The following is a 17,500-nucleotide window of genomic DNA, read 5'->3' on the forward strand; positions in this document are numbered from 1 at the left end:
GTCGTGCAGCCACTATGTCGCCTTTACCAACTGTCTGGGAACCGTGGAATGGACGAGAGATCGGACCGGTAAGTGCATGCCTCTTACCTTCCTTTACTACCGCGTCTATCCCGACAGCGAAGATCGGGTCTTCACTGCTCCCATGATATGAAGTTGCACACGACGACTGGGGATTCCAAGATTTCAAAATTTTTCAAAATTTTAAAAGACGGCACAGCCGGGGCAGGGACGGTCGCCCGTCGGTCCGACGATCCCCACTACCCATCCGACCCCTTACTTGTGGGCCGTTCTCACCCAGGAAGGAATTTTCGACATTTGAAAAAAAAAAAAAAAAAAAAAAAAAAAAAAAAAAAAAAATCATCGGGCCTGCTAGCGGGCGACCGCGGGTAAAAGTAAGCGGACGGCCTGCTAGCGGGCTACCGCTGGTCTCGACGGCGGGGAAGGTACGCGGTCGGCCTGCTACCGGGCTACCGCGGGTAAAGGTACGTGGACGGCCTGCTAGCGGGCTACCGCGGGTCTCGACGGCGGGGAAGGTACGCGGTCGGCCTGCCTGCTACCGGGCTACCACGGGTAAAGGTACGTGGACGGCCTGCTAGCGGGCTACCGCGGGTCTCGACGGCGGGGAAGGTACGCGGTCGGCCTGCTACCGGGCTACCACGGGTAAAGGTACGTGGACGGCCTGCTAGCGGGCTACCACGGGTGAAGGTACGTGGACGGCCTGCTACCGGGCTACCACGGGTCAAGGTACGTGGACGGCCTGCTAGCGGGCTACCACGGGTGAAGGTACGTGGACGGCCTGCTAGCGGGCTACCACGGGTCAAGGTACGTGGACGGCCTGCTAGCGGGCTACCACGGGTAAAGGTAAGCCGGCGGCCTGCTAGCGGGCTACCGCGGGTCTCGACGGCGGGGAAGGTACGTGGTCGGCCTGCTAGCGGGCTACCACGGGTCAAGGTACGTGGACGGCCTGCTAGCGGGCTACCGCGGGTAAAAGTAAGCGGACGGCCTGCTAGCGGGCTACCGCGGGTCTCGACGGCGGGGAAGGTACGCGGTCGGCCTGCTAGCGGGCTACCGCGGGTCAAGGTACGTGGACGGCCTGCTAGCGGGCTACCGCGGGTCTCGACGGCGGGGAAGGTACGCGGTCGGCCTGCTAGCGGGCTACCGCGGGTCAAGGTACGTGGACGGCCTGCTAGCGGGCTACCGCGGGTCTCGACGGCGGGGAAGGTACGCGGTCGGCCTGCTAGCGGGCTACCGCGGGTCAAGGTACGTGGACGGCCTGCTAGCGGGCTACCACGGGTAACGGTACGTGGACGGCCTGCTAGCGGATTACCGCGGGTCTCGACGGCGGGGAAGGTACGCGGTCGGCCTGCTAGCGGGCTACCACGGGTAAAGGTACGTGGACGGCCTGCTAGCGGGCTACCACGGGTGAAGGTACACGGACGGCCTGGCTAGCGGGCTACCGCGGGTGTCAGTGTACGTGGTCGACCCGAGAGCGGGCTACCGCGGGTGAAGGGACGTGGACGGCCTGGCTAGCGGGCTACCGCGGGTGTCAGTGTACGTGGTCGACCCGAGAGCGGGCTACCGCGGGTGAAGGGACGTGGACGGCCTGGCTAGCGGGCTACCGCGGGTGTCAGTGTACGTGGTCGACCCGAGAGCGGGCTACCGCGGGTGAAGGGACGTGGACGGCCTGGCTAGCGGGCTACCGCGGGTGTCAGTGTACGTGGTCGACCCGATAGCGGGCTACCGCGGGTGAAGGGACGTGGACGGCCTGGCTAGCGGGCTACCGCGGGTGTCAGTGTACGTGGTCGACCCGATAGCGGGCTACCGCTGGTGAAGGGACGTGGACGGCCGTGCTGGCGGGCTACCGCGGGTGTCAGTGTACGTGGTCGACCCGATAGCGGGCTACCGCGGGTGAAGGGACGTGGACGGATTGGCTAGCGGGCTACCGCGGGTGTCAGTGTACGTGGTCGACCCGATAGCGGGCTACCGCGGGTGTCAGTGTACGTGGTCGACCCGATAGCGGGCTACCGCTGGTGAAGGGACGTGGACGGCCGTGCTGGCGGGCTACCGCGGGTGTCAGTGTACGTGGTCGACCCGATAGCGGGCTACCGCGGGTGAAGGGACGTGGACGGATTGGCTAGCGGGCTACCGCGGGTGTCAGTGTACGTGGTCGACCCGATAGCGGGCTACCGCGGGTGTCAGTGTACGTGGTCGACCCGATAGCGGGCTACCGCTGGTGAAGGGACGTGGACGGCCGTGCTGGCGGGCTACCGCGGGTGTCAGTGTACGTGGTCGACCCGATAGCGGGCTACCGCGGGTGAAGGGACGTGGACGGATTGGCTAGCGGGCTACCGCGGGTGTCAGTGTACGTGGTCGACCCGACAGCGGGCTACCGCGGGTGTCAGTGTACGTGGTCGACCCGATAGCGGGCTACCGCGGGTGAAGGGACGTGGACGGCCGTGCTAGCGGGCTACCGCGGGTGTCAGTGTACGTGGTCGACCCGATAGCGGGCTACCGCGGGTGAAGGGACGTGGACGGCCGTGCTAGCGGGCTACCGCGGGTGTCAGTGTACGTGGTCGACCCGATAGCGGGCTACCGCGGGTGAAGGGACGTGGACGGCCGTGCTAGCGGGCTACCGCGGATAAGAAGGGACGTGGTCGACCTGATAGCGGGCTACCGCAGGTAAAGGTACGTCGACGGCCTCGGTAGCGAGCTACCGCGGGTAAGAAGGGGACGTGGTCGACCTGATAGCGGGCTACCGCGGATAAGGAGGGACGTGGTCGACCCGATAGCGGGCTACCGCAGGTAAAGGTACGTCGACGGCCTCGGTAGCGAGCTACCGCGGGTAAGAAGGGACGTGGTCGACCCGATAGCGGGCTACCGCAGGTAAGGGTACGTCGACGGCCTCGGTAGCGGGCTACCGCGGGTATAAGTGTACGTGGTCGACCTGATAGCGGGCTATCGCGGGTAAAGGAACGTGGACGGGCTGGCTGGCGGGCTAACGCGGTCGAGAAGGTACATGGTCGACCTGATAGCGAGCTACCGCGTTAACGGGACGTGGTCGACCTGCTAGCGGGCTACTTTTTACCCGCGGTCGAGAAGGTACATGGTCGACCTGATAGCGAGCTACCGCGTTAACGGGACGTGGTCGACCTGCTAGCGGGCTACTTTTTACCCGCGGTCGAGACCCGCGGTAGCCCGCTATCAGGCCGACCACGTCCCCAACCCGCGGTCGGTTAAGGCATGGAAAACAAAAATTAACAAGTCCCGCTTACGTCCTGACATTCGCGAAACCAGGTTAACGTATCGAGGAATACCATGCTTATGTCCATATGGTCCTGACATTCGCGAAACCAGGTTAACGTATCGAGGAATACCATGCTTATGTCCATATGGTCCTGACATTCGCGAAACCAGGTTAACGTATCGAGGAATACCATGCTTATGTCCATATGGTCCTGACATTCGCGAAACCAGGTTAACGTATCGAGGAATACCATGCTTATGTCCATATGGTCCTGACATTCGCGAAACCAGGCTAACGTATCGAGGAATACCATGCGTATGTCCATATGGACCTGACATTCGCGAACGAAACCAGGCTAACGTATCGAGGACTAAGGACAGCTCGGGTCCTGACACGGACTGGTTAGGGTTAGGGTTAGGGTTAGTGTTAGGGTTAGGGTTAGGGTTAGGGTTAGGGTTAGGGTTAGGGTTAGGGTTAGGGTTAGGGTTAGGGTTAGGGTTAGGGTTAGGGTTAGGGTTAGGGTTAGTTAGGGTTAGGGTTAGGGTTAGGGTTAGGGTTAGGGTTAGGGTTAGTTAGGGTTAGGGTTAGGGTTAGTTAGGGTTAGTTAGGGTTAGGGTTAGGGTTAGGGTTAGGGTTAGGGTTAGTTAGGGTTAGGGTTAGTTAGGGTTAGGGTTAGGGTTAGGGTTAGGGTTAGGGTTAGGGTTAGGGCTAGGGCTAAGGCTAGGGCTAGGGCTAGGCTTAGGGCTAGGCTTAGCACCCACTGTAACCCTAGCTTATGTCCTGACAACCCTAGTTCAAACCTTCGGGAAGGTGTCGGACGCAAGCACACGGCCGATCAAGAGGGTGTACGATGCCTGCCTTCGTGACCTGAAATTTTATCGTATCATGGAGAGACCGGCTGTAATATTCTTACGTGCGGCTTCCCGATGACAAAAAATTGTGAAGACATACTTTTTGACTGGGGTATAGTTGGCCGGCCTTCGATGGTCGAGACACTTACGTTCGGCTTCCCGATGAAAAAATTCCCAAGGGTCAACATTTTTTACCGACGATAGATAAAGTGGGCCGAGAGACCCGCGGTAGTCCGCCCGCATCTAACGTGCGACACCTCGATGAAAATTTCACCCTCGTAAAATTTTTTTACCGAGGGTATAGTTTGCCGGCCTCGATGGTCGAGAGACCCGCGGTAGCCCGTCCGCGTCTAACGTGCGACACCTCGATGAAAATTTCACCCTCGTAAAATTTTTTTACCGAGGGTATAGTTTGCCGGCCTCGATGGTCGACAGACCCGCGGTAGCCCGTCCGCGTCTAACGTGCGACACCTCGATGAAAATTTCACCCTCGTAAAAAATTTTTACCGAGGGTATAGTTTGCCGGCCTCGATGGTCGACAGACCCGCGGTAGCCCGTCCGCGTCTAACGTGCGACACCTCGATGAAAATTTCACCCTCGTAAAAAATTTTTACCGAGGGTATAGTTTGCCGGCCTCGATGGTCGACAGACCCGCGGTAGCCCGTCCGCGTCTAACGTGCGACACCTCGATGAAAATTTCACCCTCGTAAAAAATTTTTACCGAGGGTATAGTTTGCCGGCCTCGATGGTCGACAGACCCGCGGTAGCCCGTCCGCGTCTAACGTGCGACACCTCGATGAAAATTTCACCCTCGTAAAAAACTTTTACCGAGGGTATAGTTTGCCGGCCTCGATGGTCGACAGACCCGCGGTAGCCCGTCCGCGTCTAACGTGCGACACCTCGATGAAAATTTCACCCTCGTAAAATTTTTTTACCGAGGGTATAGTTTGCCGGCCTCGATGGTCGAGAGACCCGCGGTAGCCCGTCCGCGTCTAACGTGCGACACCTCGATGAAAATTTCACCCTCGTAAAAAATTTTTACCGAGGGTATAGTTTGCCGGCCTCGATGGTCGAGAGTCCCGCGGTAGCCCGTCCGCGTCTAACGTGCGACACCTCGATGAAAATTTCACCCTCGTAAAATTTTTTTACCGAGGGTATAGTTTGCCGGCCTCGATGGTCGAGAGACCCGCGGTAGCCCGTCCGCGTCTAACGTGCGACACCTCGATGAAAATTTCACCCTCGTAAAAAATTTTTACCGAGGGTATAGTTTGCCGGCCTCGATGGTCGAGAGACCCGCGGTAGCCCGTCCGTCCGCGTCTAACGTGCGACACCTCGATGAAAATTTCACCCTCGTAAAAAATTTTTACCGAGGGTATAGTTTGCCGGCCTCGATGGTCGAGAGACCCGCGGTAGCCCGTCCGCGTCTAACGTGCGACACCTCGATGAAAATTTCACCCTCGTAAAAAATTTTTACCGAGGGTATAGTTTGCCGGCCTCGATGGTCGAGAGACCCGCGGTAGCCCGTCCGCGTCTAACGTGCGACACCTCGATGAAAATTTCACCCTCGTAAAAAAATTTTACCGAGGGTATAGTTTGCCGGCCTCGATGGTCGAGAGACCCGCGGTAGCCCGTCCGCGTCTAACGTGCGACACCTCGATGAAAATTTCACCCTCGTAAAAAATTTTTACCGAGGGTATAGTTTGCCGGCCTCGATGGTCGAGAGACCCGCGGTAGCCCGTCCGCGTCTAACGTGCGACACCTCGATGAAAATTTCACCCTCGTAAAAAAATTTTACCGAGGGTATAGTTTGCCGGCCTCGATGGTCGAGAGACCCGCGGTAGCCCGTCCGCGTCTAACGTGCGACACCTCGATGAAAATTTCACCCTCGTAAAATTTTTTTACCGAGGGTATAGTTTGCCGGCCTCGATGGTCGAGAGACCCGCGGTAGCCCGTCCGCGTCTAACGTGCGACACCTCGATGAAAATTTCACCCTCGTAAAAAATTTTTACCGAGGGTATAGTTTGCCGGCCTCGATGGTCGAGAGACCCGCGGTAGCCCGTCCGCGTCTAACGTGCGACACCTCGATGAAAATTTCACCCTCGTAAAAAATTTTTACCGAGGGTATAGTTTGCCGGCCTCGATGGTCGAGAGACCCGCGGTAGCCCGTCCGCGTCTAACGTGCGACACCTCGATGAAAATTTCACCCTCGTAAAAAATTTTTACCGAGGGTATAGTTTGCCGGCCTCGATGGTCGAGAGACCCGCGGTAGCCCGTCCGCGTCTAACGTGCGACACCTCGATGAAAATTTCACCCTCGTAAAAAAATTTTACCGAGGGTATAGTTTGCCGGCCTCGATGGTCGAGAGACCCGCGGTAAGAAGGGACGTGGTCGACCCGATAGCGGGCTACCGCAGGTAAGGGTACGTCGACGGCCTCGGTAGCGGGCTACCGCGGGTATAAGTGTACGTGGTCGACCTGATAGCGGGCTATCGCGGGTAAAGGAACGTGGACGGGCTGGCTGGCGGGCTAACGCGGTCGAGAAGGTACATGGTCGACCTGATAGCGAGCTACCGCGTTAACGGGACGTGGTCGACCTGCTAGCGGGCTACTTTTTACCCGCGGTCGAGAAGGTACATGGTCGACCTGATAGCGAGCTACCGCGTTAACGGGACGTGGTCGACCTGCTAGCGGGCTACTTTTTACCCGCGGTCGAGACCCGCGGTAGCCCGCTATCAGGCCGACCACGTCCCCAACCCGCGGTCGGTTAAGGCATGGAAAACAAAAATTAACAAGTCCCGCTTACGTCCTGACATTCGCGAAACCAGGTTAACGTATCGAGGAATACCATGCTTATGTCCATATGGTCCTGACATTCGCGAAACCAGGTTAACGTATCGAGGAATACCATGCTTATGTCCATATGGTCCTGACATTCGCGAAACCAGGTTAACGTATCGAGGAATACCATGCTTATGTCCATATGGTCCTGACATTCGCGAAACCAGGTTAACGTATCGAGGAATACCATGCTTATGTCCATATGGTCCTGACATTCGCGAAACCAGGCTAACGTATCGAGGAATACCATGCGTATGTCCATATGGACCTGACATTCGCGAACGAAACCAGGCTAACGTATCGAGGACTAAGGACAGCTCGGGTCCTGACACGGACTGGTTAGGGTTAGGGTTAGGGTTAGTGTTAGGGTTAGGGTTAGGGTTAGGGTTAGGGTTAGGGTTAGGGTTAGGGTTAGGGTTAGGGTTAGGGTTAGGGTTAGGGTTAGGGTTAGGGTTAGGGTTAGTTAGGGTTAGGGTTAGGGTTAGGGTTAGGGTTAGGGTTAGGGTTAGTTAGGGTTAGGGTTAGGGTTAGTTAGGGTTAGTTAGGGTTAGGGTTAGGGTTAGGGTTAGGGTTAGGGTTAGTTAGGGTTAGGGTTAGTTAGGGTTAGGGTTAGGGTTAGGGTTAGGGTTAGGGTTAGGGTTAGGGCTAGGGCTAAGGCTAGGGCTAGGGCTAGGCTTAGGGCTAGGCTTAGCACCCACTGTAACCCTAGCTTATGTCCTGACAACCCTAGTTCAAACCTTCGGGAAGGTGTCGGACGCAAGCACACGGCCGATCAAGAGGGTGTACGATGCCTGCCTTCGTGACCTGAAATTTTATCGTATCATGGAGAGACCGGCTGTAATATTCTTACGTGCGGCTTCCCGATGACAAAAAATTGTGAAGACATACTTTTTGACTGGGGTATAGTTGGCCGGCCTTCGATGGTCGAGACACTTACGTTCGGCTTCCCGATGAAAAAATTCCCAAGGGTCAACATTTTTTACCGACGATAGATAAAGTGGGCCGAGAGACCCGCGGTAGTCCGCCCGCATCTAACGTGCGACACCTCGATGAAAATTTCACCCTCGTAAAATTTTTTTACCGAGGGTATAGTTTGCCGGCCTCGATGGTCGAGAGACCCGCGGTAGCCCGTCCGCGTCTAACGTGCGACACCTCGATGAAAATTTCACCCTCGTAAAATTTTTTTACCGAGGGTATAGTTTGCCGGCCTCGATGGTCGACAGACCCGCGGTAGCCCGTCCGCGTCTAACGTGCGACACCTCGATGAAAATTTCACCCTCGTAAAAAATTTTTACCGAGGGTATAGTTTGCCGGCCTCGATGGTCGACAGACCCGCGGTAGCCCGTCCGCGTCTAACGTGCGACACCTCGATGAAAATTTCACCCTCGTAAAAAATTTTTACCGAGGGTATAGTTTGCCGGCCTCGATGGTCGACAGACCCGCGGTAGCCCGTCCGCGTCTAACGTGCGACACCTCGATGAAAATTTCACCCTCGTAAAAAACTTTTACCGAGGGTATAGTTTGCCGGCCTCGATGGTCGACAGACCCGCGGTAGCCCGTCCGCGTCTAACGTGCGACACCTCGATGAAAATTTCACCCTCGTAAAATTTTTTTACCGAGGGTATAGTTTGCCGGCCTCGATGGTCGAGAGACCCGCGGTAGCCCGTCCGCGTCTAACGTGCGACACCTCGATGAAAATTTCACCCTCGTAAAAAATTTTTACCGAGGGTATAGTTTGCCGGCCTCGATGGTCGAGAGTCCCGCGGTAGCCCGTCCGCGTCTAACGTGCGACACCTCGATGAAAATTTCACCCTCGTAAAATTTTTTTACCGAGGGTATAGTTTGCCGGCCTCGATGGTCGAGAGACCCGCGGTAGCCCGTCCGCGTCTAACGTGCGACACCTCGATGAAAATTTCACCCTCGTAAAAAATTTTTACCGAGGGTATAGTTTGCCGGCCTCGATGGTCGAGAGACCCGCGGTAGCCCGTCCGTCCGCGTCTAACGTGCGACACCTCGATGAAAATTTCACCCTCGTAAAAAATTTTTACCGAGGGTATAGTTTGCCGGCCTCGATGGTCGAGAGACCCGCGGTAGCCCGTCCGCGTCTAACGTGCGACACCTCGATGAAAATTTCACCCTCGTAAAAAATTTTTACCGAGGGTATAGTTTGCCGGCCTCGATGGTCGAGAGACCCGCGGTAGCCCGTCCGCGTCTAACGTGCGACACCTCGATGAAAATTTCACCCTCGTAAAAAAATTTTACCGAGGGTATAGTTTGCCGGCCTCGATGGTCGAGAGACCCGCGGTAAGAAGGGACGTGGTCGACCCGATAGCGGGCTACCGCAGGTAAGGGTACGTCGACGGCCTCGGTAGCGGGCTACCGCGGGTATAAGTGTACGTGGTCGACCTGATAGCGGGCTATCGCGGGTAAAGGAACGTGGACGGGCTGGCTGGCGGGCTAACGCGGTCGAGAAGGTACATGGTCGACCTGATAGCGAGCTACCGCGTTAACGGGACGTGGTCGACCTGCTAGCGGGCTACTTTTTACCCGCGGTCGAGAAGGTACATGGTCGACCTGATAGCGAGCTACCGCGTTAACGGGACGTGGTCGACCTGCTAGCGGGCTACTTTTTACCCGCGGTCGAGACCCGCGGTAGCCCGCTATCAGGCCGACCACGTCCCCAACCCGCGGTCGGTTAAGGCATGGAAAACAAAAATTAACAAGTCCCGCTTACGTCCTGACATTCGCGAAACCAGGTTAACGTATCGAGGAATACCATGCTTATGTCCATATGGTCCTGACATTCGCGAAACCAGGTTAACGTATCGAGGAATACCATGCTTATGTCCATATGGTCCTGACATTCGCGAAACCAGGTTAACGTATCGAGGAATACCATGCTTATGTCCATATGGTCCTGACATTCGCGAAACCAGGTTAACGTATCGAGGAATACCATGCTTATGTCCATATGGTCCTGACATTCGCGAAACCAGGCTAACGTATCGAGGAATACCATGCGTATGTCCATATGGACCTGACATTCGCGAACGAAACCAGGCTAACGTATCGAGGACTAAGGACAGCTCGGGTCCTGACACGGACTGGTTAGGGTTAGGGTTAGGGTTAGTGTTAGGGTTAGGGTTAGGGTTAGGGTTAGGGTTAGGGTTAGGGTTAGGGTTAGGGTTAGGGTTAGGGTTAGGGTTAGGGTTAGGGTTAGTTAGGGTTAGGGTTAGGGTTAGGGTTAGGGTTAGGGTTAGGGTTAGTTAGGGTTAGGGTTAGGGTTAGTTAGGGTTAGTTAGGGTTAGGGTTAGGGTTAGGGTTAGGGTTAGGGTTAGTTAGGGTTAGGGTTAGTTAGGGTTAGGGTTAGGGTTAGGGTTAGGGTTAGGGTTAGGGTTAGGGCTAGGGCTAAGGCTAGGGCTAGGGCTAGGCTTAGGGCTAGGCTTAGCACCCACTGTAACCCTAGCTTATGTCCTGACAACCCTAGTTCAAACCTTCGGGAAGGTGTCGGACGCAAGCACACGGCCGATCAAGAGGGTGTACGATGCCTGCCTTCGTGACCTGAAATTTTATCGTATCATGGAGAGACCGGCTGTAATATTCTTACGTGCGGCTTCCCGATGACAAAAAATTGTGAAGACATACTTTTTGACTGGGGTATAGTTGGCCGGCCTTCGATGGTCGAGACACTTACGTTCGGCTTCCCGATGAAAAAATTCCCAAGGGTCAACATTTTTTACCGACGATAGATAAAGTGGGCCGAGAGACCCGCGGTAGTCCGCCCGCATCTAACGTGCGACACCTCGATGAAAATTTCACCCTCGTAAAATTTTTTTACCGAGGGTATAGTTTGCCGGCCTCGATGGTCGAGAGACCCGCGGTAGCCCGTCCGCGTCTAACGTGCGACACCTCGATGAAAATTTCACCCTCGTAAAATTTTTTTACCGAGGGTATAGTTTGCCGGCCTCGATGGTCGACAGACCCGCGGTAGCCCGTCCGCGTCTAACGTGCGACACCTCGATGAAAATTTCACCCTCGTAAAAAATTTTTACCGAGGGTATAGTTTGCCGGCCTCGATGGTCGACAGACCCGCGGTAGCCCGTCCGCGTCTAACGTGCGACACCTCGATGAAAATTTCACCCTCGTAAAAAATTTTTACCGAGGGTATAGTTTGCCGGCCTCGATGGTCGACAGACCCGCGGTAGCCCGTCCGCGTCTAACGTGCGACACCTCGATGAAAATTTCACCCTCGTAAAAAATTTTTACCGAGGGTATAGTTTGCCGGCCTCGATGGTCGACAGACCCGCGGTAGCCCGTCCGCGTCTAACGTGCGACACCTCGATGAAAATTTCACCCTCGTAAAAAACTTTTACCGAGGGTATAGTTTGCCGGCCTCGATGGTCGACAGACCCGCGGTAGCCCGTCCGCGTCTAACGTGCGACACCTCGATGAAAATTTCACCCTCGTAAAATTTTTTTACCGAGGGTATAGTTTGCCGGCCTCGATGGTCGAGAGACCCGCGGTAGCCCGTCCGCGTCTAACGTGCGACACCTCGATGAAAATTTCACCCTCGTAAAAAATTTTTACCGAGGGTATAGTTTGCCGGCCTCGATGGTCGAGAGTCCCGCGGTAGCCCGTCCGCGTCTAACGTGCGACACCTCGATGAAAATTTCACCCTCGTAAAATTTTTTTACCGAGGGTATAGTTTGCCGGCCTCGATGGTCGAGAGACCCGCGGTAGCCCGTCCGCGTCTAACGTGCGACACCTCGATGAAAATTTCACCCTCGTAAAAAATTTTTACCGAGGGTATAGTTTGCCGGCCTCGATGGTCGAGAGACCCGCGGTAGCCCGTCCGTCCGCGTCTAACGTGCGACACCTCGATGAAAATTTCACCCTCGTAAAAAATTTTTACCGAGGGTATAGTTTGCCGGCCTCGATGGTCGAGAGACCCGCGGTAGCCCGTCCGCGTCTAACGTGCGACACCTCGATGAAAATTTCACCCTCGTAAAAAATTTTTACCGAGGGTATAGTTTGCCGGCCTCGATGGTCGAGAGACCCGCGGTAGCCCGTCCGCGTCTAACGTGCGACACCTCGATGAAAATTTCACCCTCGTAAAAAAATTTTACCGAGGGTATAGTTTGCCGGCCTCGATGGTCGAGAGACCCGCGGTAAGAAGGGACGTGGTCGACCCGATAGCGGGCTACCGCAGGTAAGGGTACGTCGACGGCCTCGGTAGCGGGCTACCGCGGGTATAAGTGTACGTGGTCGACCTGATAGCGGGCTATCGCGGGTAAAGGAACGTGGACGGGCTGGCTGGCGGGCTAACGCGGTCGAGAAGGTACATGGTCGACCTGATAGCGAGCTACCGCGTTAACGGGACGTGGTCGACCTGCTAGCGGGCTACTTTTTACCCGCGGTCGAGAAGGTACATGGTCGACCTGATAGCGAGCTACCGCGTTAACGGGACGTGGTCGACCTGCTAGCGGGCTACTTTTTACCCGCGGTCGAGACCCGCGGTAGCCCGCTATCAGGCCGACCACGTCCCCAACCCGCGGTCGGTTAAGGCATGGAAAACAAAAATTAACAAGTCCCGCTTACGTCCTGACATTCGCGAAACCAGGTTAACGTATCGAGGAATACCATGCTTATGTCCATATGGTCCTGACATTCGCGAAACCAGGTTAACGTATCGAGGAATACCATGCTTATGTCCATATGGTCCTGACATTCGCGAAACCAGGTTAACGTATCGAGGAATACCATGCTTATGTCCATATGGTCCTGACATTCGCGAAACCAGGTTAACGTATCGAGGAATACCATGCTTATGTCCATATGGTCCTGACATTCGCGAAACCAGGCTAACGTATCGAGGAATACCATGCGTATGTCCATATGGACCTGACATTCGCGAACGAAACCAGGCTAACGTATCGAGGACTAAGGACAGCTCGGGTCCTGACACGGACTGGTTAGGGTTAGGGTTAGGGTTAGTGTTAGGGTTAGGGTTAGGGTTAGGGTTAGGGTTAGGGTTAGGGTTAGGGTTAGGGTTAGGGTTAGGGTTAGGGTTAGGGTTAGGGTTAGTTAGGGTTAGGGTTAGGGTTAGGGTTAGGGTTAGGGTTAGGGTTAGTTAGGGTTAGGGTTAGGGTTAGTTAGGGTTAGTTAGGGTTAGGGTTAGGGTTAGGGTTAGGGTTAGGGTTAGTTAGGGTTAGGGTTAGTTAGGGTTAGGGTTAGGGTTAGGGTTAGGGTTAGGGTTAGGGTTAGGGCTAGGGCTAAGGCTAGGGCTAGGGCTAGGCTTAGGGCTAGGCTTAGCACCCACTGTAACCCTAGCTTATGTCCTGACAACCCTAGTTCAAACCTTCGGGAAGGTGTCGGACGCAAGCACACGGCCGATCAAGAGGGTGTACGATGCCTGCCTTCGTGACCTGAAATTTTATCGTATCATGGAGAGACCGGCTGTAATATTCTTACGTGCGGCTTCCCGATGACAAAAAATTGTGAAGACATACTTTTTGACTGGGGTATAGTTGGCCGGCCTTCGATGGTCGAGACACTTACGTTCGGCTTCCCGATGAAAAAATTCCCAAGGGTCAACATTTTTTACCGACGATAGATAAAGTGGGCCGAGAGACCCGCGGTAGTCCGCCCGCATCTAACGTGCGACACCTCGATGAAAATTTCACCCTCGTAAAATTTTTTTACCGAGGGTATAGTTTGCCGGCCTCGATGGTCGAGAGACCCGCGGTAGCCCGTCCGCGTCTAACGTGCGACACCTCGATGAAAATTTCACCCTCGTAAAATTTTTTTACCGAGGGTATAGTTTGCCGGCCTCGATGGTCGACAGACCCGCGGTAGCCCGTCCGCGTCTAACGTGCGACACCTCGATGAAAATTTCACCCTCGTAAAAAATTTTTACCGAGGGTATAGTTTGCCGGCCTCGATGGTCGACAGACCCGCGGTAGCCCGTCCGCGTCTAACGTGCGACACCTCGATGAAAATTTCACCCTCGTAAAAAATTTTTACCGAGGGTATAGTTTGCCGGCCTCGATGGTCGACAGACCCGCGGTAGCCCGTCCGCGTCTAACGTGCGACACCTCGATGAAAATTTCACCCTCGTAAAAAATTTTTACCGAGGGTATAGTTTGCCGGCCTCGATGGTCGACAGACCCGCGGTAGCCCGTCCGCGTCTAACGTGCGACACCTCGATGAAAATTTCACCCTCGTAAAAAACTTTTACCGAGGGTATAGTTTGCCGGCCTCGATGGTCGACAGACCCGCGGTAGCCCGTCCGCGTCTAACGTGCGACACCTCGATGAAAATTTCACCCTCGTAAAATTTTTTTACCGAGGGTATAGTTTGCCGGCCTCGATGGTCGAGAGACCCGCGGTAGCCCGTCCGCGTCTAACGTGCGACACCTCGATGAAAATTTCACCCTCGTAAAAAATTTTTACCGAGGGTATAGTTTGCCGGCCTCGATGGTCGAGAGTCCCGCGGTAGCCCGTCCGCGTCTAACGTGCGACACCTCGATGAAAATTTCACCCTCGTAAAATTTTTTTACCGAGGGTATAGTTTGCCGGCCTCGATGGTCGAGAGACCCGCGGTAGCCCGTCCGCGTCTAACGTGCGACACCTCGATGAAAATTTCACCCTCGTAAAAAATTTTTACCGAGGGTATAGTTTGCCGGCCTCGATGGTCGAGAGACCCGCGGTAGCCCGTCCGTCCGCGTCTAACGTGCGACACCTCGATGAAAATTTCACCCTCGTAAAAAATTTTTACCGAGGGTATAGTTTGCCGGCCTCGATGGTCGAGAGACCCGCGGTAGCCCGTCCGCGTCTAACGTGCGACACCTCGATGAAAATTTCACCCTCGTAAAAAATTTTTACCGAGGGTATAGTTTGCCGGCCTCGATGGTCGAGAGACCCGCGGTAGCCCGTCCGCGTCTAACGTGCGACACCTCGATGAAAATTTCACCCTCGTAAAAAAATTTTACCGAGGGTATAGTTTGCCGGCCTCGATGGTCGAGAGACCCGCGGTAAGAAGGGACGTGGTCGACCCGATAGCGGGCTACCGCAGGTAAGGGTACGTCGACGGCCTCGGTAGCGGGCTACCGCGGGTATAAGTGTACGTGGTCGACCTGATAGCGGGCTATCGCGGGTAAAGGAACGTGGACGGGCTGGCTGGCGGGCTAACGCGGTCGAGAAGGTACATGGTCGACCTGATAGCGAGCTACCGCGTTAACGGGACGTGGTCGACCTGCTAGCGGGCTACTTTTTACCCGCGGTCGAGAAGGTACATGGTCGACCTGATAGCGAGCTACCGCGTTAACGGGACGTGGTCGACCTGCTAGCGGGCTACTTTTTACCCGCGGTCGAGACCCGCGGTAGCCCGCTATCAGGCCGACCACGTCCCCAACCCGCGGTCGGTTAAGGCATGGAAAACAAAAATTAACAAGTCCCGCTTACGTCCTGACATTCGCGAAACCAGGTTAACGTATCGAGGAATACCATGCTTATGTCCATATGGTCCTGACATTCGCGAAACCAGGTTAACGTATCGAGGAATACCATGCTTATGTCCATATGGTCCTGACATTCGCGAAACCAGGTTAACGTATCGAGGAATACCATGCTTATGTCCATATGGTCCTGACATTCGCGAAACCAGGTTAACGTATCGAGGAATACCATGCTTATGTCCATATGGTCCTGACATTCGCGAAACCAGGCTAACGTATCGAGGAATACCATGCGTATGTCCATATGGACCTGACATTCGCGAACGAAACCAGGCTAACGTATCGAGGACTAAGGACAGCTCGGGTCCTGACACGGACTGGTTAGGGTTAGGGTTAGGGTTAGTGTTAGGGTTAGGGTTAGGGTTAGGGTTAGGGTTAGGGTTAGGGTTAGGGTTAGGGTTAGGGTTAGGGTTAGGGTTAGGGTTAGGGTTAGGGTTAGGGTTAGTTAGGGTTAGGGTTAGGGTTAGGGTTAGGGTTAGGGTTAGGGTTAGTTAGGGTTAGGGTTAGGGTTAGTTAGGGTTAGTTAGGGTTAGGGTTAGGGTTAGGGTTAGGGTTAGGGTTAGTTAGGGTTAGGGTTAGTTAGGGTTAGGGTTAGGGTTAGGGTTAGGGTTAGGGTTAGGGTTAGGGCTAGGGCTAAGGCTAGGGCTAGGGCTAGGCTTAGGGCTAGGCTTAGCACCCACTGTAACCCTAGCTTATGTCCTGACAACCCTAGTTCAAACCTTCGGGAAGGTGTCGGACGCAAGCACACGGCCGATCAAGAGGGTGTACGATGCCTGCCTTCGTGACCTGAAATTTTATCGTATCATGGAGAGACCGGCTGTAATATTCTTACGTGCGGCTTCCCGATGACAAAAAATTGTGAAGACATACTTTTTGACTGGGGTATAGTTGGCCGGCCTTCGATGGTCGAGACACTTACGTTCGGCTTCCCGATGAAAAAATTCCCAAGGGTCAACATTTTTTACCGACGATAGATAAAGTGGGCCGAGAGACCCGCGGTAGTCCGCCCGCATCTAACGTGCGACACCTCGATGAAAATTTCACCCTCGTAAAATTTTTTTACCGAGGGTATAGTTTGCCGGCCTCGATGGTCGAGAGACCCGCGGTAGCCCGTCCGCGTCTAACGTGCGACACCTCGATGAAAATTTCACCCTCGTAAAATTTTTTTACCGAGGGTATAGTTTGCCGGCCTCGATGGTCGACAGACCCGCGGTAGCCCGTCCGCGTCTAACGTGCGACACCTCGATGAAAATTTCACCCTCGTAAAAAATTTTTACCGAGGGTATAGTTTGCCGGCCTCGATGGTCGACAGACCCGCGGTAGCCCGTCCGCGTCTAACGTGCGACACCTCGATGAAAATTTCACCCTCGTAAAAAATTTTTACCGAGGGTATAGTTTGCCGGCCTCGATGGTCGACAGACCCGCGGTAGCCCGTCCGCGTCTAACGTGCGACACCTCGATGAAAATTTCACCCTCGTAAAAAATTTTTACCGAGGGTATAGTTTGCCGGCCTCGATGGTCGACAGACCCGCGGTAGCCCGTCCGCGTCTAACGTGCGACACCTCGATGAAAATTTCACCCTCGTAAAAAACTTTTACCGAGGGTATAGTTTGCCGGCCTCGATGGTCGACAGACCCGCGGTAGCCCGTCCGCGTCTAACGTGCGACACCTCGATGAAAATTTCACCCTCGTAAAATTTTTTTACCGAGGGTATAGTTTGCCGGCCTCGATGGTCGAGAGACCCGCGGTAGCCCGTCCGCGTCTAACGTGCGACACCTCGATGAAAATTTCACCCTCGTAAAAAATTTTTACCGAGGGTATAGTTTGCCGGCCTCGATGGTCGAGAGTCCCGCGGTAGCCCGTCCGCGTCTAACGTGCGACACCTCGATGAAAATTTCACCCTCGTAAAATTTTTTTACCGAGGGTATAGTTTGCCGGCCTCGATGGTCGAGAGACCCGCGGTAGCCCGTCCGCGTCTAACGTGCGACACCTCGATGAAAATTTCACCCTCGTAAAAAATTTTTACCGAGGGTATAGTTTGCCGGCCTCGATG

Source organism: Mytilus galloprovincialis, unplaced genomic scaffold (genome assembly GCF_965363235.1).
Source record: "Mytilus galloprovincialis unplaced genomic scaffold, xbMytGall1.hap1.1 HAP1_SCAFFOLD_41, whole genome shotgun sequence".
Taxonomy (NCBI): Eukaryota; Metazoa; Mollusca; class Bivalvia; order Mytilida; family Mytilidae; genus Mytilus; species Mytilus galloprovincialis.